Raw genomic sequence first — 20863 nt, forward strand, 5'->3', positions numbered from 1 at the left:
AACAGTAGTGTCCTATATACTACAATGCCATGTAGATCTATTCAAAGCATTAACCTGTTTCTGTGTCACAGTGACTGCACATGTACTGATATGCTAACAAATGCATTCCTAGTTGTTTATTGATCACTTCATACACTCTCTCTACTGGAAATCCTGGGAGGAACACCAGAAAGTCTCCTGTCATCTCATGCTTTGTGACACATGTTATTGGCCGTGTCCCAAAGTATTTTTATCTTTGGGCATTTCCATAAAATGTTAATAAAAAAAAATTCCTCTACAAGCTGTCTCTGGTATTTCTGACTCACTTGTGTGTATTTTTAGTTCATTCATTCATTCTTTTTTTTCCCCCTCTAAAAAGGAAAAGAGAGAGAGAGTCATTCACAAAATTCTAGAAGAAAAAGGAAAAAAAACAAAAAAGAGCAAGGACAACAATTCAACACTGGCTACCGCAAATATCCATTGAGATTTACAGATCAGAAACCAAACCTTCCAAAATACAAACTTTACAAGAAATTAGAAGAATTTAACTTGTTGAACAAGGGCTAATGTAGATATGGAAAGCTTGGTGAATCTGTAAGGTTTCCCTGTACTTCACACAGGCTTCTCATCTGACTACAAGCATCTCCTTCACTCACTCCACATTCTGTACTTTTTTTCCACACCATCCGATAAGGCTGGGGCAGTCTCCCAATTAGCATATGGGATTCCTTCTAACCTTTGAAAAATCTTCTGAAACTCCAACTACCCCATGAAATAGGATAGCTATGAGACACCAATCTGGTGTTCGCTTTGTGTCTGTTGTACTTTATCATACCTGCTTCTGTCTTTAGATTAACTCCTCTTTGGGCCAAGGGTTTGCTATTTCTTTGGCACATTCTGCAGTGGCATGCATATTCATTTTATATGCTTATAAAAATGCACCTTAATGTCTTCAGCACACATGAAATTCTTAAAGCTAAACTCCCCCAATTAAATTTTAAAAAGGAAAGTACCACTCCACAAGAACAACATAATGCACCCATAAACACGGCTCACAATTCCTCAAAGACATGGTAAAAAGAGAAATTCCACAGCAAAGGCATCTATTATCCCCCAGACTTTCAAACATGGAGACTGCAAAGTTGATCAAATACACACATCTCATCTATCATGGAAAAATACAGGAGGAAAACCAGCCTCTCAGGTAGCCAGGATATGTAGCAATATATAAGTAAGAAAGAATAGTTGCCATCATATCACCAGAAAGAATTGAAATACAAGTGAAGAAAAATACTACCTACTCAAATCTTATACTCCCAACAGTCAGCAACAACGAGACTCAATCTCATCAGTAACAACATTCCAGTATATTCTTTCACCTATCTTTTCCACCTTCACTGACAAAAAGACTCAGGACATCTTTACTAGCCTTATTTCTTAATTTTCACTGAAAACATTTTGAGCTACTTTTTGACAATTCTCTAGAAATGAATTCTAAGCCTAAAATGTACAGCCATGTACAAGTAAAGCAATTTCATCCAGGGAGTTAATGGAACTTCTTTCTGCTAAATTTGATAGATAACAGCTGGAATTAAATGTTTTGAGTCATAATAAACAGATCCAGAGAGGCGGCATTGTAGATCAGAATTACACACAAATTATACAGACCATATATACAATTAAAGAAAATAATATGTTAAAACTTCAGATTTGAACAACTGAGCAGAGCAAGAGAAAAGAACATTCATACCTAGTCTCCCAAAGAGCTTTGAGAAATGGATTCCTTTACCTCTGGATATCAGTGTGGACTCAACCCCTATCCAGGTTAATAAGAATATCCCTAGAAACAAGTGGTATACAATAAAATGGGCAGCAAAATGACAAAACCAAGACTGAAACTCCTTCAGACACATAAGAAAGAGAGCAACAAATGTTATGGGAAAGAGGAAAATATTGTTATTTCAAAACAGGCTTGATCCAATCCAAGAAAAGAGGAAGGTGCTGGTCAAGAGTTTGTACAAGGCAAAAAAAAAAGTAAATGTAAAAGGTAACTTTTTAATAATTTACCAAACTCAGTATAAACATGAGAGTACAGAATTTACATTTTTCTGAACACTGAATTTTGCTAAGCCATTTGCTGAGAAATATTTTATCTCAAAAAGGATGAAAAGTTAGATGGTCATGAAAGTGTTTAACCCACTTTAAAAAAAAAATTATAAAGGAATTTGTGCCCAATCTTGCAACCTGAACAAGTATGCATATTGTAAGGTCAATATTATTTACTCTGTTTTGAGATGAACCCAGTCTGTATGTCCAAACAATTCTGTCTAACCTTGATTATGAACTCCATCCATGAAAAAGAAACTGTCTTCTACTGTGCTTTTTACAGCACCAGGAATCTCGACTGTATTGAATAAACATTAATAATAGATGATGAATAAAAATAACAATTTCAAAAGCCTCCAGAGATAAGTGAAAAAAATCTTGATATGATGGATAGATGTGTTAGTACAATTTTGCTGCTCTTAACAGTATTTTATTCAAATTTGTTTTCTTAGCAGTAGCGTGAAGTTAATAGCTCTCAGCATGCCACTTACAAGAGCTACGGATTCATTTTCCAATTAATGGTAGCAATAGGTTCTTAGTTAATGGTTTTAAGATAAAGCTAGGTTTTGCCATATAGTTGGATTTCAAAGATGGTCATTGAGGATTTCTCATGAAAAGCCCTGGTGTGTAAGAAACTGTTGCTGTATTTAACTTCTGTGTCCTCACACGCACAGTCGACAATTGGGGTGGACGATGTTAAAGTATTCTCAAATGCCAGTGACACCAGATTTTTACCCCATACTCTATTTAAGAGGACTACAAGGATTTTAGATAAAGGAACATATGGATGGCTCAGGGGACTGGTAATGGAATACAGAGCTTTTCACCTCTAGACCACTGGTTCAAATCTAGCCTCGGTCAGTAGTAAAGGAAAGTTATTAAAATCCAACAGCTGTAATTTATGTGAAATGATTAGTTAGTCTCAGCCCAATTCCTAGAGGACCCAGACCATCATCATAATTAACATCTTTGCTGACAGTTTCATCTTAGCTGAGTGTCCAAAGATTGAAAGGGTATAGAAAAAGAATTACCCTCTCACCCTTTTGGTGCTAAGTCCAGGCCAGCGCTAAGACAGTGTCAGAGCAATGTAGCGAAACTTGTAACACCACTGCAATGGCATACTTGTTCTGTGGGTAAAGAGAGGACTTCAATCTCCAGGGCTATCAAACGCACTGAGTTTGTCATTTATAAAAGTTATAGAAGGGGGGTGTCACAAGGTGGCTGGCCCCATTAAATTAAATAGGTCCAGCTCCCCTGTGCCAGCTCCACTTTGCCAATCAGAAAGCAGCTATGAAGGATAATGGAGCACCAGAGGCAGCAGGAGATCCAGAGAAGGGAAGAGTGTTTCCTGGAGGAAGGCTGAAAGCAAACTGAGCAACAAGTGAGGTTTGCTGGATGATATCCCCAAGCCAGGGCTGGAAAGTGCAGAAGACAGGAGAAGCAGCGGCTGCAGAAAAAGGTGCCTGTGGACTCTAAGCTGGAGAGCCAAAGCCAAGGACCAGGAAAGGACCATGGAGCTGGTCTGGCCTGAGAGAGTGCAAGATCAACCAGCCTAGTAGCGGACAGATGGATAGAACCATGGTGGAGGCGACAGGCCCCATATAACCTGCTGGCAGCCTGTAACTGCAAACAGTCTGAATTCCTGCAGCAGCTGGACACCACCGAACCGGTCTAGCTGCACAAGATCTGCGATGACGCCACCAAGTTATTCAGCAGCAGCTTCAGTAATGAACCGGAGTGAACAACAAAAATGCCATCTCAGAGAAATCATCAGAAGCAGCAATTTTCTACTGCTCTGGATGAGACCAAAGACCCCATCAGGAAGAAGGAGGAAGAGGAGGAGCATTAAGACAGCATCTTCTAAGCAATGTTCCAAAAGATACAAGAAACAATAAAGGGGGACCTGAAATAATCAGGGTTGTGGGGGAAGAGGCATCCCCGTTTCGACGAGTGACAAGATCCCAAGTTACAACACCTGATACACACACCAAGGTACTTCCTGAGAAGTCAGCTGTCCAGCCAGTGGAAGGGAGAGTCCCCTTAGTAGAGATCATTGTGAATGATTAAAATAGTACTGAGTTACATGTGAAGAGAAGTGTGCTTGAGAAAGGGCAGAAGTCCCCAGGTCAGTGCCCAGAGTCCAGCCATGGGGCAAAAACCAGCACCCCGCTCCTCATAGAGCCTAGCCTTGGGGCAGACACCAGCACCCCACGCCACGGGGCAGCCCCCAGACACCAGCACCCCGCTCTCCACAGAGCCCAGCCCTGGGGCAGACACCAGCACCCCACGCCCCAGAGAGCCCAGCCCCGGGGCAGCCCCCAAGCACCCCACTCCCCACACCACAGGGCAACCCCCAGACACCAGCACCCCGCTCCCCACGGGGCAGCCCCCAGACACCAGCACCCTGCTCCACACAGAGCCCAGCTACAGGGCATCCTTAAACCCAGGCAGCAGCACCCCAGAATCTTTACTCCCCCCAACTTCTTTACTGTCCCACCGGGGCATATGGTGTGCTAAAGCTCTGCCCTTCCTCACCCTTTGCCAGAGCTGGCTAAGTCTCCCAGGCTCTCCCCCATACCTGGGAGAATGAGGATCAAAGAGCATGCAGCCTCCAGCCCTAACAGGCTGGGCACTCTGCTCACTGCGAGCTGGCCTCTGCAGAGTCCAGTGGTCCTAGTGGCAGCCAGATATTCTGCGGGGCAAACAGGGAATTCTGCGAAATTCTGCATTGCGCAGTGGTGCAAAATCCCCCCAGAAATAACTGTTAGCACTGTAACCAAATTAGCTTATAGATACTAATTCCCTTTCATGTCTTAACTGCCTTTTGTGACCAGGATCCTAGGGGGGCCACGCTGAGATTGCTCAATTCGGGTAAACTGCAAATAATGGGGCAGACAATCCCCAAAACTGGTGGTTATTCTAATACTTAGATTCACCAAGCCAGCAACAAAACAGCTTCCACAATACCTTACTGGTTACCCAGAAGCCAAAAATACAGTTCCCTTAAAGCAACCCAGCCTTTGTGCTCCCACCCAGACATTCAAGTCAAATATGATGAGGATTACTGAAAATCTTGTTGATCATATAAAAAGTTCTACCAATCCCAAAGCATCGGACACATTACCCTCCAGGTTAACAAATATTTCAGATCTTACCAAAATATATGCTTACAGCCAATTCCTATTAACTAAACTAAAATTTATTTAAGAAGACCAGAGAGCGTATTGGTTAAAAGATCATTATACATACAGGCATGAACAGAGTTCTTAAGTCAATTTCATAGTGGAGATGGTGACCTTTAGAGTTGCAAAGGATTCTTTCAGAATTAGTCCATAGATTCAATCCAGTGTCCAGTATCAGGGTGATCCAGATGGAACTGAAGACCTGTCTTTTGGCTCACACTTCCCCTGATGAAGCTTAAGCAGATCTGAGATGAAACGATCAGGTCCCAAGAGCCCTTTATACAGTTCCCAGGCAGCCTCTTGACAGCATGCAGTCCTTGGGTGAAAAATAGGCAATTACCCTAGCTGTAAAGTAGACCTCCTATTTCCTAAGCATCACCAGTAATTAGGTACGTGGATTAACATAAGGCAATTGCCTATCTCCTTCCATTTCCAGGTAGTTCATCATATATTTCAAAGAGAAATTAAGACAATGATATCATTGCATTCACAGTTCATTTAAAGGTTAACATTTCCTTTTGATCTCTGAATTAACAGAATACAGTGATAGACAGAACTGTTTGGTTACATTGTTAACCTCTAACAATATACTATATATGTAAACAAATACAATTAGTATTACCCCCTAATTCTCTAACAATACAGGTTTGCATTTCAAAGCTCTAATCTAACTTGAAATGGCCCTAATTACAATTTACATATACTTTAATAGGTCTTTAAAGGTTGAGCCTGGGTCAATTAGCCTGGTAGTTATGTAACCCTTTCTGGTGCTGTGTCACACCTTTATATTATGTATGTGATTGTGTTCAGTCAACCTTAAGATCAAAGACGTGAGACACTGTATGAAATTAACAATATTACATATATTGTCTTCAGCTTATCTATCCATGTTACAATGTATGACCAGCAGTTGCCTTATGTTAATCAGTGTAACTGCATTACCTGTGTATGCATAGTAAATAGAATGTTAACTTCAAAGTGATGGGACAGTGTATGTTTAACCTTTGGGTGAACTAGAGTTCACTTCATTGCCCTTCTCCAGAGCCTACATAACCCAACTCCCTCAGAAAACTAGCTGGAGTCCCAGAATTCAGTCTCTAAGGTTTTTCAGCAAGGATTGCACAGGGTCAACCTCCCCACATCCAAGTCCTGAAAGGAATGGACTTAATTAAGTAACAACTTTATCGCAAGATTTTATAAAGAAACAAATTTAATTTTTTTCAGCATAACATGCCTATTTTATAATCCATATACATTATCTTCACAGTTCTACATAAACATAAATAAAGAAAAACTCAAATCTGAACAGGTCAATCCCCACAGAAACACAGTTTCCAAAAGCTTAGGTTGAGTTCATCTGAGTCTCAGTTAGAGTTTTTGATCACCAAATCTATACTGTTTGCCGAGTCTAAAACATCTTCCCTCCACTTGCTTGTACGTATCTTTAGTTAGAATCCATGCAGACTCTTCCTCTACTGAAATCACTGTTAACCAGTCAGCTAACTTATTAACCAGCCACTCAGTTAACTATAGAGATTAAATTAAAAAAACAAACAAAAATAAAAAAACCTGCTACAAGATGCTTCAGAGTTAGAGAAAACAGCCTGCTTCCCCTGGGCTCAGCTTCTCTCAACTCACACAAAGCACATGGCTTTTTGTAAAGCAGATGCCCTGACTGCTTGCCCTGGTGGAGTCTGATCCCAGCAACAGGGAACCTATTGTAGCATACCCCAAACTACCACACCCAATTCCAGAAACTTCTGGATGTGGAGTGCTAAATCTGCCTAGTAACAATGACCCAAACTCAACTTATTCCTACTTCCCCCATCCCACCATGGGTCTCTTAAAGAGACATCTCCCATGTTAGGCATATGGGTTACATTCTCCCCTGCTTAAACACTGCCATCCCAGCAGCCATCCCAGCAGCGCACCTGAGACACAATCCACAATATCTTGCTTGCAGGAAGTCAATCACACAGGCTATACATTTGTCACGTCCTTGTAAAACTTTCCAATCAACAGGAACTGAGTCTGGAGCACTGGGTCTTCCTGGCCAAGGATTTGGATCCTGAAACTCTGGTGATATGCTTTCTTCATTACTAGGCAAGGCTTCTATGCAACTTGTAGCAACAAGTATTAATCTTTCTTCTTCAGCTTCCAAATCTTCCTCATGAGATTTGCAGAGTACTGTGAACTTTCATAACTGCTTTGCAGAGTTCCTTATCCCACTCATCTGAACTAGGCTGAATTAGAGACATTTTAACAATTCTTTCTGTCCACTCCATGTCATCTTTATCCCTGGAATACCATTTAGTCGCCAAGAAAGAGCATCAGCATCAACATTGGCTTTGCCAGACTTATAAATTAGATCAAAGTTATATAGTGACAAGGCTGCCACCCATCTATGGCCAGCCGCATCCAACTTTGCAGTCTTCACAATGTAAGTAAGAAGGTTGTCCTCAGTCATTACTAGAGCTGTTGATTAATCACAGTTAACTTATTTGATTAACTCAAAAATTAAATCATGATTTAAAACTTAATTGCAATTAATTATAGTTTTAATTGCACTGTTAAACAATAGAATACCAACTGAAATTTATTAAATATTTTGGGTGTTTTTCTACATTTTCAAATACATTGATTTCAATTACAACACAGAATACAAAGTATACAGTGCTTTCTTTATATTTTTATTATAAATATTTGCAATGTAAAAATGATTAGATTCACCTCATTCAAGTAGTGCAATCTCTTTATCGTTAATGTGCAACTTACACATGTAGATATTTGTTACATAACTGCACTCAAAAACAAAACAATGTAAAACTTTAGAGCCTACAAGTCCACTCAGACCTACTTCTTGTTTAGCCAATCGCTAAGACAAACAAGTTTGTTTACCTTTACAGGAGATAATGCTGCCCGCTTCTTATTTATGTCACCTGCAAGTGAGAACAGGCATTCACACGTCACTTTTGTAGCCAGTGTCACAACATATTTACGTGCCAGATGCGCTAAAGTTTCATATGGCCCTCCATGCTGCTGAAACGTGGGCTGACACTGGTTTTATCCATTCAACTGCTTGCCCTTTTGCAATGCCAGTGTGAGGTTTCAATACGACATCCTTCCTTGTTAAGTTTTTGACAAGTACTCCTATTCTCATACTGGAGCCAGTGACTTTAACAAATTGAGAAAGAACTGCTAGTCCACTGGGTCCAATTGCAGCACCTGGATCTTCCAGAATTACAGCAGTCTCCAATTCATTCACAGCAAGTTTCAGAATTCCTGGCACTGTTTTGGATGTACCAGGTGCAATTGTCTCTGATTTTCTTCCTCTCAAGACCATTTCAGCCCCTTTGTCAGCTTTTTGCTATAACCTCTGACTGAGTAAAAATTGACTAAGTTTCAGCCTACTCATTTGGTAATGAAATACTACAGTGGAACCTCAAAGATACAAACACCAGAGTTATGGACTCACTGGTCACCATGTGAAACCGGAAGTAAACAATCAGGCACCAGCAGAGACAAAAAAAGGGGGGGAGGGTGTGGGGGGGCAAATACTGTACTGTACCTATATTGCATCTTAAAGGTAGGCACATCTGGGCTGCCTGTCCCTTCTGCACCCCACCCTCACCTCCACATGCAGGGAAGCCACTTACAGCTAGGAGCTGAAGGCGCTGGCGCTGCCAGCCCAAGGCAGTTAGAACTGGCAGAGCAGGAGCAGCGCTGGGATCTGCGCTGCTTTCCCCCACATCCTCCAGCCGGAAGGGGGACACGCGGTTTTCAACACACACCCCCAACCGGGAAGTGGATGCGCCATTTTCACACACATCCCCAGCAGGAGTGGGACAAGCTTGCAAACTCAGTCCAACTCAGGGAAAGAAACTGCCTGCAAGGAAATTGCCAGTGCTGAGGAGGGAGCTGCTTCTGGAGCCTGGCCTGGAGTGTCATCTGCTGGAGCTGGAGCCCAAACTGCACTTTGTTCAGAGTTACAAACATTTCACAGTTATGGACAACTTCCATTCCTGAGGTGTTCCTAACTCTGAGGTTCTACTGTACTTAAAAATTCAGTACCCCATTTCTTCTTACAGTGTTCTACAAGATATTTTAGCACATTTGTGCCTATGAGCACCAACCCTTGTTGATTCATACATTGATCTGGACAAACTAAGACTAGTACCTCTTGTTTGTTAGTCCCACAGATGAACTTTGAGAATTGAATCCTCAAGGTTATATATCCCGGGTATGGAACAATTAGCCCTCCAGCCCCTTCTATCTGAAGTATACTGCCAATAGACTAACTTTTGATAAGATAAATGCTCATAATAGAAAGTTTCATATATGCAGGTCACTTGAGAATCAGTATCTATTAGGCAGGTTCTCTTTACCCATCTAGGTAAAGACAGTGGGACCTGCTTATCATGGCCAACTTCTGGCAGCCTTGCTCTGAGAGTTATTAGTTTCTTTCCTTCCTGGCTCATACTTGCTCTGATTTGAATGTCTACCACTCAGTTGCTGATGTACTAGGTTGGAGTTAGAAGAATTCTCATAATCATTTTGAAAATGTCCTATTCACTCCCAGTTAAAACAAAGAATTTCTTCTGTTAAATCTTGGTGTTGCTTATTAAATTCTTTGGGTCTTTGAGGAGGGAATCGTGTATCGGATATGGACATTTCAGAACTTGGCTTGGTCATCTGCAGTCCCACCAACTGCTGCTCAGCCTGCAGATATTTCTCCTTCCAGTCTACTGCAGTGACTTCTTCATGGGCACTGGAAGTATTTTCAGGTGCCTTTATCAACTGCAAACGACTCCTATGCAATGGCTTTCCTTTTTCTTCTAGTTCTTGTCAAAGTTTTCTCTCTTGTTTATCAAAGTGCTCCCTTTACTCCTGGGGGAATTCTGCATCACTGCACATGCACCGAATGTATGTCCCCCACAGATTTCTTTGCTTCCCCGCAGAAAAACGACTTTCTGACAGGAAAGCAAAGGGAAGCCACAAGAGCTGTTATATGACCTTCCCTAACAGTATGTTTTGGTTGTCCAGGGCAGCTGGCAGAGAGGTAAATCACTGTGGCACAGGAGGGAAGGACTGGAAAAGGCGCGGCTGGTGGCTCCTACCCTGCGCCAGGCTCAGTTGCTAGTCCTCGCTAGGCTGGGGAGGACGGGTCTTCCTCTTCCCCCGCACAGCTGCTGGGGCTGTGTCAGACTCACCACCAAATTTCTCCCCCAGCTGTAGAAAGCTCTGCAAACTCTCCCCCCGCCCCACACTTCCTGCACCCCGTGCATCCAGACCCCCTCATACCCAGACCCTCCCGCGGAGCCTCACCCTCCCATACACACACACATCCAGAACCCCCCAATAAGTCCCACTCCCCCTGCACCTGGACCACCCTGACAAGCCACCCGTACCCCCACCCTACCGAGCCCCAGATGCACATGGATCTCAACCCCACTGAGCCCCACCACCCACTGAGCCCCACCTCCCCACCCCCGCAGACACCCCCACCCAGCCCCAACCACCTTCACCTGGACCCTCCTGCAGAGTTCCATTACAACTGCACCCAGAACCCCCACTGAGCCACCGGCACCCAGATTGCCCCACACAGAGTCCCTCCACAATTGGATCCTGCATTGCTGAGCCTGCCTGCCCACACCTGATGCACCTGGCACAGAGGGGCCGGGCCCTCGGGTGTTTCTGGGCCAGGGCCTGCCCTTGCGCTGTGTCAGGGTTGGGTGGAGCCTCACTACTGAGTCTGTTTCCCGGGGAGGAGCTGCACAGTGGTCTCCCACCTCCGTACAGCCAGTGGCCTGTGCTCCCCAATGCCATGCTGGAGTCTCCACATTTATTTGACAAATAAAATTTGCAGAATTTTGCAGACTTTTTAATTTTTTGGCGCAGAATGCCCTCAGGAGTATCCCTTTCAATGAATCTTACCTCAAAAAGGAGTGTGGCATAAGAGATGCTCTTTTTTCTACCACCACCACTAATCCCTTTTATTAAGGGTCTATTTTAAAAAGATTCATGTCAACAACCATGAAAAAATTGATCTTGTACATAAGAGTTCAATTCAGTATCTTTTACCCCACCAACCTCTTGGGCTAATGTGGTAGTCAGGTACACAGAAGGTGGTTCTCTAATGTGTTGGTGGTTCTCTAATGTGTTGGTGAGGCTCAGAAAATTGAGCTTAAGTTCAGATGCATGAGATGCTCAAGTTCAGGATCCTGACACAAAGAAAAAAGGAGAGCAGCAGAATAATGACCCTGGACTTCAGAAAATCAGACTTTGACTCCCTCAGGGAACTGATGGGCAGGACCCCCTGGGAGAACAACATGAAGGGGAAAGGAGTCCAGGAGACCTGGCTTTATTTTACAGAATCCTTATTGAGGTTGCAGGAACAAACCATCCCGACTTGTAGAAAGAAGAGTAAATATGGCAGGCAACCATCTTGGCTTAACAGTGAAATCCTTGCTAATCTTAAACACAAAAAAGAAGCTTACAATAAGTGGAAGATTGGACAAATGACCAGGAAGGAGTATAAAAATATTGCTCAGGCATGCAGGAGTGAAATCAGGAAGGCCAAATCACACTTGGAATTGTAGCTAGCAAGGGATGTTATGAGTAACAAGAAGGGTTTCTTCAGGTATTTTAGCAATAAGAAGGTGGTCAGGGAAAGAGTGAGCCCTTTACTGAATGGGGGAGGCAACCTAGTGACAGAGGATGTGGAAAAAGCTAACGTACTCAATACTTTTTAGGCCTCTGTCTTCACGAACAAGGTCAGCTCCCAGACTACTGCACTGGGAAGCACAGTATGGGAAGGAGGTGACCAGCCCTCTGTGGAGAAAAAGCGGTTCAGGACTATTTAGAAAAGCTGGACGAGCACAGGACCATGGGGCTGGATGCACTGCGTCCGAACGCTAAAGGAGTTGGCGGATGTGATTGCAGAGCCATTGGCCATTATCTTTGAAAACTCATGGCAATGGGGGGAGGTCCCGGACGACTGGAAAAGGGCTAATGTAGTGCCCATCTTTAAAAAAGGGAAGGAGGAGGATCATAGAATATCAGGGTTGGAAGGGACCTCAGGAGGTCATCTAGTCCAACCCCCTGCTCAAAGCAGGACCAATCCCCAAATAAATTATCCCAGCCAGGGCTTTGTCAAGCCTGACCTTAAAAACTTCTAAGGAAGGAGATTCTGCCACCTCCCTAGGTAACGCATTCCAGTGTTTCACCAGCCTTCTAGTGAAAAAGTTTTTCCTAATATCCAACCTAAACCTCCCCCACTGCAACTTGAGACCATTACTCCTTGTCCTGTCCTCTTCCACCACTGAGAATAGTCTAGAACCATCCTCTCTGGAACCACCTCTCAGGTAGTTGAAAGCAGCTATCAAATCCCCCCTCATTCTTCTCTTCTGCAGACTAAACAATCCCAGTTCCCTCAGCCTCTCCTCATAACTCATGTGTTCCAGACCCCTAATCATTTTTGTTGCCCTTCGCTGGACTCTCTCCAATTTATCCACATCCTTCTTGTAGTGTGGGGCCCAAAACTGGACACAGTACTCCAGATGAGGCCTCACCAATGTCGAATAGAGGGGGACGATCACGTCCCTCGATCTGCTGGCTATGCCCCTACTTATACATCCCAAAATGCCATTGGCCTTCTTGGCAACAAGGGCACACTGCTGACGCATATCCAGCTTCTCGTCCACTGTCACCCCTAGGTCCTTTTCCGCAGAACTGCTGCCTAGCCATTCGGTCCCTAGTCTGTAGCTGTGCATTGGGTTCTTCCGTTCTAAGTGCAGGACCCTGCACTTATCTTTACTGAACCTCATCAGATTTCTTTTGGCCCAATCCTCCAATTTGTCTAGGTCCCTCTGTATCCTATCCCTGCCCTCCAGCGTATCTACCACTCCTCCCAGTTTAGTATCATCTTCAAATTTGCTGAGAGTGTAATCCACACCATCCTCCAGATCATTTATGAAGATATTGAACAAAACCGGCCCCAGGACCGACCCCTGGGGCACTCCAATTGACACCGGCTGCCAACTAGACATGGAGCCATTGATCACTACCCGTTGAGCCCGACAATCTAGCCAACTTTCTACCCACCTTATAGTGCATTCATCCAGCCCATACTTCTTTAACTTGCTGACAAGAATACTGTGGGAGAGCGTGTCAAAAGCTTTGCTAAAGAAATCAGGCAACTACAGGCCAATCCACCTCACCTCAGTCCCTGGAAAAATCATGGAGCAGGTCCTCAAGGAATCACTTTTGAAGCACTTCAAAGAGAGGAAAGTGATCAGGAACAGTCAACATGGATTCATCAAGGGCAAGTCATGCCTGACTAACCTAATTGCCTTCTATGATGAAAACTGGCTCTGTGGATGAGGGGAAAGCAGTGGATATGTTATTCCTTGACTTTAGCAAAGCTTCTGATACTGTCTCCCACAGTATTCTTGCCAGCAAGTTAAAGAAGTATGGGCTGGATGAATGGACTATAAAGGTGGATAGAAAGCTGGCTAGATCATCGGGCAGTGATCAATGGCTCCATGTCTAGTTGGCAGCCGGTATCAAACGGAGTGCCTCAAGGGCCGGTTTTGTTCAACATCTTCATTAATGATCTGGAGGATGGCGTGGATTGCACCCACAGCAAGTTTGCAGATGACACTAACTAAGAGGAGTGGCAGATACGCTGGAGGTTAGGGATAGGATACAGAAGGACCTAGACAAATTGGAGGACTGGGCCAAAAGAAATCTGATGAGGTTCAACAAGGATAAGTGCAGACTCCTGCACTTAGGATGGAAGAATCCCATGCACTGCTACAGACTAGGGACTGAGCAACTAGGCAGCAGTTCTGCAGAAAAGGACCTAGGGGTTACAGTGGACAAGAAGCTGGATATGAGTCAACAGTGTGCCCTTGTTGCCATGAAGACTAATACCATTTTGGCCTGTATAAGTAGCAGCGCTGCCAGCAGATCGAGGAAAGTGATCGTTCCCCTCTGTTCAACATTGGTGAGGCCTCATCTGGAGTACTGTGTCCACTTTTGGGCCCCACACTACAAGAAGGATGTGGAAAAATTGGAAAGAGTCCAGGGGAGGGCAACAAAAATGATTAGGGGGCTGGAGCACATGAGTTATGAGGAGAGACTGAGGGAACTGGGATTATTTAGTCTGCAGAAGAGATGAATGAGGGGGGATTTGATAGCTGCTTTCAACTACCTGAAAGGGGGTTCCAAAGAGGATGGATCTAGACTATTCTCAGTGCTACCAGATGACAGAACAAGGAGCAATGGTCTCAAGTTGCAGTAGGAGAGGTTTAGGTTGGATAGTAGGAAAAACTTTTTCGCATTGGATCTGGGTGAATTACACAAAGAACATTTTGGTTTAAATTTCACACCAGTCACAGTTTCAGATTTCAGCACCCTCTCTAACAGAAGATGTTGCCTGTCAGGAGGGAGACTCACAGCAGGAGTAGAGGCTTCAACTGGACCTCAGTCTATAATTGGTGTAGTATCTGTTAACCACCTAGTCTGTTTATCACGCACAGGTGTAACCACAGCCCATGTCTCAGTCTTGAACCCTCTGTCGGAATACACATAATATCCCTGATCCCTGCACTAAAGTACTCTGGGCACAGAACCAGTGGATATGAATGACAAAACCTCAAAATGAATAGGAGTCACATCCCATTTCTGCCCTAACTTCTGCAACACACCGTTCCGTCCTATGTGTATCACAGAAACAGGATCTTCAAATTCACAAAGAATCATATCTTTTTGTTCTCCCTTCACCCTCCTCCTATTAGTCACATGACCAAAGATTCTAACAGCCCTCTTAATTTCTGCTGTACAATCAACATGCCCAAAATGTGTGGACAAATTTCCATTATCTTAATATTAATACAGTGTAAAGATTCAATAATAGTCACCACCACCAAATTCTTTTATAACTGCTGTAATATTCCTCAAAAAAAATCAGATGTGACCTCTGAGCAATCCTCAAGTCCCTGCCTGTTCGGGCTCCAATTTGTAACCTTTGGATGGGCTAGAGTTCACTTCATTGCCTAAATAACAAAACTCCCATAGAAACTTAGCTGGAGACCCAGAATTCAGTCTCTAAGGATTTTCAGCAAGGATTGCACAGGGTCAACCTCCCCACATCCAAGTCCCAAAAGGAACAAAAGGAATGAACTTAATTAAGTAACAACTTTGTTTCTTTATTATAAGATTTTATAATTTAATTTTTTCAGCATAACATAGCTATTTTATAATCCACATATATTATCTTTATAGTTCTACATAAACACAAGTAAAGAAAAATTAAAATCTGAACAGGTCAGTTCCCACAGAAACAGTGAGAAGCAACTCAGAGTTTCCAAAAGCTTAGGTTAAGTTTATCTGAGTCTCAGAATTTTTGATCACCAAATCTATACTGAAAAGGAGTATCTGTGGCACCTTAGAGACTAACCAATTTATTTGAGCTTAAGCTTTCGCGAGCTACACCTCACTTCATCGGATGCATTCAGTGGAAAATATAGTGGGGAGATTTATTACATAGAGAACATGAAACAATGGGTGTTACCATACACACTGTAACGAGAGTGATCACCTAAGGTGAGCTAACACCTGCTGGTAATAGCTCACCTTAAGTGATCACTCATTACAGTGTGTATGGTAACACCCATTGTTTCATGTTCTCTATGTATATAAATCTCCCCACTGTATTTTTCACTGAATGCATCTGATGAAGTGAGCTGTAGCTCGCAAAAGCTTATGCTCAAATAAATTTATTAGTCTCTAAGGTGCCACAACTACTCCTTTTCTTTTTGCAAATACAGACTAACACGGCTGCTACTCTGAAACAAATCTATACTGTCCGCTGAGTCTAAAACAACATCTTCCCTCCACTTGCTTGTAGGTATCTTCAGTGAGAATCCATGCAGACTCTTCTTTTGAAATCACTGTTAGCCAGTCAGCTAACTGGTTAACCAGCCATTCAGTTAAGTATAGAGATTAAATTAAAAAAAAAAAAAAAACAAAAACCTGCTGCAAGATGCTTCAGAGTTAGGGAAAACAGCCTGCTTTCTGCTCCTCCGGGCTCAGCTTCTCCCAACACACATAAAGCACATGGCACTTTGTAAAGCAGCTGCCCTGACTGCTTGCCCTTGTGGAGTCTGACCCCAGCAACAGGGAACCTATTGTAGCATACCCAAAACTACCACACCCAATTCCAGAAACTTCTGGCTGTGGAGCCAGCACTGGGCCAAAATGAAGTTCAATCTTTTTTTGACCTTGGACAGCAGCAAGAACCGCAAGAGGCACTTCCATGCACCTTCTCACATTCACAGGAAGATCATGTCTTCCCCCCTTTCCACGGAGCTAAGGCAGAAATACAATGTCAGCTCCATGCCCATCCAAAAAGATGACAAAGTCCAGGTTGTCCGGGGACATTATAAAGGCCAGCAAATCGGCATGGTAGTCCAGGTATACAGAAAAAAAATACGTCATCTACATTGAACGCGTATAGCATGAGAAGGCCAATGGCACAACAGTCCACGTTGGAATCCATCCTAGCAAGGTGGTGATCACTAGGCTAAAACTGGACAAGGATCGCAAAAAGATCTTGGAACGCAAAGCAAAGTCTCGCCAAGCGGGCAAGGAAAGGGGCAAATACAAGGAAGGAACCATTGAAAAGATGCCAAAATAGAATGGTCTTCTGTGTGTGAACAATGACCCAGACACAACTCATTCCTACCTCCACTCACCATAGGTCTCTTAAAGAGATATCTCCCCTATTAGGCACATGGGTTACATCTGCTCAGCAAAGAATCCTCAGTCAGATGCTGTGCTCAAAGCACTTGAAGAACCTGCTTCAGCTATAAAGAGAAACCTCAGGCCTGATCCTTTCATCTCTAGTCTGCTGAACTTTGAGCAGACAAAGTTTAAGCCGCAGGGCCAAGCAAGATCTTCCAAGTAGTTATTTGGAATACCCTGGAAAATGCATTGAAAGACTACCAGATTTTACATCTAAACGGTCTTTGGATTCTGTCCTCTTGGGATAATTCCAATAAAACTTTTGCAAATTAGCAGATATAACATTACTGCTACAAATCTGCTTTATGAACACTGAAAAAAATCACTTGTATATATGTGATTCCTAACCATTCAATAACTCTCTCCTTTTTTAAAAATCACTGTATTAGACCTGTTTGCCTCCATTGGAGCCAAGGGCTAGAATATCTAATGGGGGCTGTGTTTGGCTTCTTGTTAACCAGTGTGATACTACAGAAGCTCTTTTTATGTTGATTTGGTGACTCTATAAAATAAACCACAAGTTTTTGGGGATTGTCTGCTGTGTTTCTTGCAGTGCGCCCTGAGTGTGGCATTCTCGGTGTGGCCCATCTCAGGCACCTGATCACAGGGAGCTACTGTAATAAAACAAAAAATAAGTGCAACATAGGAACTGAGAGTTAACTAGAGACTGAAAGCATAATAGTGAGGTTTTTAGCACTTACCAACTTGAACTAAAACACTTTCTGCATTCAGGGTATTCTGCGTTAAAACTCATGTAAGTAGGTTTAATGCTAAATAGCATGAGAGTTGGATAAAAGAGGATTTGGATTTACATTACCCATCTTAATGAACTTGCGGCTCTAGCCCCAAAATGGACTAATATCATTACATAACCCAAAACAGAAGGAGGGAGGGCATAACATGCTTTGCCTGAATTGGCTGCAGAGCATTGAGCTAGATTCTCTTTCAGCTGGTCACTAATATAAACAAAACTACACAACTCTCTACTAAGACTGTAACAGTATGCAAGTTTAACTGGAGTGCTGGGGGCGGAAGGAAGAGGACTCAGTGAGCAATGTGACCCAAACCTGTCTGACAGGCACCACCTAGAGGTGAACAGAGCTGAAGGACAAATATTTAATTCAATACAAATGAATATGCAACGCAAATTTAGGTACTGCAGCAGAGTTCTTGGAGAATCCAATCTGGAGATCTTGCCATTACTAGTTTCACCTCCTAAATGAGAGCTGCTCTACATGGACCAGTTCCAAATTATTTTAGCTCATGGTGTTTTGTCAATTATATTTTAAAACTTTCTTGTTCAAGTTTGCATTATTTCACCAATTTAATTTTCAGTACTGCCAAAGTACTTTCTTTCTTCTAGAGAGAAAAACAGTCATTGTTAATTCTGCATTTATCATTTTCAAATGACGCTCAAGTGCTATTTCATATCCAATCTATAGCACCAAGGAATCTTTCAGTCTTAGTTCCTTTTCTGAGAATGAACAGTAATGTATGTTTAAAGAAACTTGTTTTCAGAATTATTCTAAAATTACTTATTCTTTCAAGTTGCCCCAGAGATCATATAATGAAGCTCTTTTTGTATTTTCCTTCTAATTTGTATACATCTTCATAATTACTGCACCTTAGTTTGCTCTGTAATACCAACAGCTACCTGAAAATTTACATACACAACCACCCACTTCTACCCCTTTAATGCCCGTAACAGGTTCTCTCCTCACTCACTGAGGCAGCAAAAAACCATGATGTGTGTAACTTTTTGAGCTCAGGAGGTGTGCATTATTTTGGTTTATTTTTAGGACTCTAATCCTCAATGATCAGAAAACAGACATAATCTTCTCACAGAAAGAACAGATTCAAACAAAATCATACCCTGCAAAGGCAGACAGCTTTCTCCCTTTCAGAAAAGCCTTTTTTTTTTTTCCATTCCTTGGTTCAATGCAAAAGGAGGAAACAAGCCTCTAGTTTTTAAACCAGTTTCTTTCAATCTCAAACTTATGCAGCAGTTCTGTCTCTTTCACTTATCAAGAATTGCTAACTAATATAATTTAACAGCAGTGATGCTAACTTCAAAATTCCCTCTTGCTAGAAGATGTTCTTAGCTTCTGGAACTCTTTTGTTTTTTGTTTTTTGTTTTGTTACTGACTCCCCTTTAACTATTAGCAGCTCACCAAATTCGTGACTTAAACATACACATAACTCTTCTCACCTGCAACCTGAATGCAGGTTAGAGCCATGCCACATTTCAGCCTTGGTATAAACAACTCCCATTGATTTCAATCCACTTATGCGGGGCTGAATTCACTCCCGCAAATGGATTCCATGTCATGCTGGAATTGATTTAAAGAGCTTGATAGTTTATTAGTGGTTTTCCCTTCACTTGTAAAAGTCAGATTCTGAGCATCTTTTCTGCTCAATAAAAAACAAAAACGTGTTTTTGTGAATGTGGTACATTTGTACACATGGGATTATTTTGCTCCTGAGCAGTGAATAAGAACTGCTGTACAGCAACTGTCTGCATCACCCCAGTGCCAGTACTCATTTCACGGCTTCATCTCTCAGTCCTGCTTACAAACTAACTGCCCTTAAACCCCACCTGTTACTGACACCCCTTGAACCGCATGTTACTGATACCCCCGGAGTGCCCCACTGCACTAGCACCCACAGACCTCTGGCCCTGCGCGCTCCGTAGGAGCTAGACCCCTCTCACACACTCACCGCCTGGGGAACCGCCACTGCCGAGCCCACCAACTTCCCGGGAACCCCCCAGGCGCCTCTTGCCCCAGGATACAGCACTGCTGGGACGGCTGTTCCTGGAGGCAGGGGGCTCCCACCCCGGGCAGGGTCGTTGCTCTGGGGGCAGAGGTCTCCCCGGGGACAGGGGGTCGCTGTCTTCCCTGGGGCTGGGATAGGGAAGAACGGGCCCAGCACCCTGACATAGGGGCCGGATCCCCCGGGGCTGCCGGACTCCGCTCCCGGGGTGCGTCGGGACCCCCAGGCAAAGGGGGCTCATGGAAGTTAGCACTTGCCGTAACTGCTCAACCGCCAGAGACGCGTCCCAACGGAGCCCGCAGCATCCTCGCTCGCTTCGTCCCCCTCCCCTCGCTACTATGGCTACGGGGAGCCAAGGCAACCAGCTCTCGCGAGAACTAGCCCAACGCCTCCATCGCTTCCGCGAGAACCGGCTCCGAAAAGGGGAGGGAGAGAGCGCGCCCGACCACCCGTCTCTCGCGAGAAAAGGGGTCCGAAGAGGGGAGGAGCTAGAGGAAAAGCAACTGCGTAGAGCCACAACATGGCGGCGAACGGAGCGCGCAGTGGGCGGGGCCTAAAGGAGCCGCGGGGGCGGGGATGCAGAGGTGAAAAGCATGGGACCGGCGCGGCGGGGCGCCGGCGATGAGAAAAGACGTCTTCTCGTTTCCGCCTGCAGTGCGGGGTTCCTCCTGCCCAATCCGCTTCGGCTCTCCGCCGCGCCCCACACACCGCAGGATTGACTTCGAAGTGGGGTTGTGGCGGGACCCCATGGCGCGGGGTCACCCTGACAGCTCCCTCAGAGGCACTAGAGCTAAGAACTTCTTCTGCCTTCCTAGGCAGCCAGAGTGTCGCATTGTCACACGCCTCTGGGAGCTTCACAACATCAACAACGCGTGCCTGCTGGACAATTGCAGCAGGGGTTGGGAACCCTGGACTTCTCAGCTTGCCGTGGTACTATTGCCAGCACCCAGTGCCAAGAGGCTAAACAGCAGCTGAAGTTGGTTTGTTACCCGGTGTGCTACACCCAATAATCACAA

General features: G+C 43.9%; 1 protein-coding gene and 1 pseudogene across 19 annotated transcripts in view; one reads left to right on the forward strand and one right to left on the reverse strand.

The window, feature by feature from the left end:
* The window catches only part of USP54 (ubiquitin specific peptidase 54), a 278081-nt gene extending 257804 nt beyond the window's left edge, over window positions 1-20277 (reverse strand). For 15 of the 19 annotated variants that reach the window (XM_073352836.1, XM_073352834.1, XM_073352844.1 and 12 more), the window contains exons 1-2: window positions 20105-20277; window positions 5335-5583 (exon numbers count right to left, since the gene is read on the reverse strand). The gene's annotated coding sequence lies outside the window, so the exon portion shown is untranslated. Of the gene's footprint in view, window positions 1-5334; window positions 5584-7198; window positions 7743-8165; window positions 8998-20104 lie in introns of those variants that run through there. The other 4 variants (XM_073352838.1, XM_073352858.1, XM_073352839.1 and 1 more) reach the window with 4 other exon arrangements.
* LOC140914602 (large ribosomal subunit protein uL24 pseudogene) lies at window positions 16515-16968 on the forward strand (annotated as a pseudogene).
* Window positions 20278-20863: the final 586 nt, after the last annotated feature.

Source organism: Lepidochelys kempii, chromosome 7 (assembly GCF_965140265.1).
Source record: "Lepidochelys kempii isolate rLepKem1 chromosome 7, rLepKem1.hap2, whole genome shotgun sequence".
In the NCBI taxonomy this organism is placed as follows: domain Eukaryota; kingdom Metazoa; phylum Chordata; order Testudines; family Cheloniidae; genus Lepidochelys; species Lepidochelys kempii.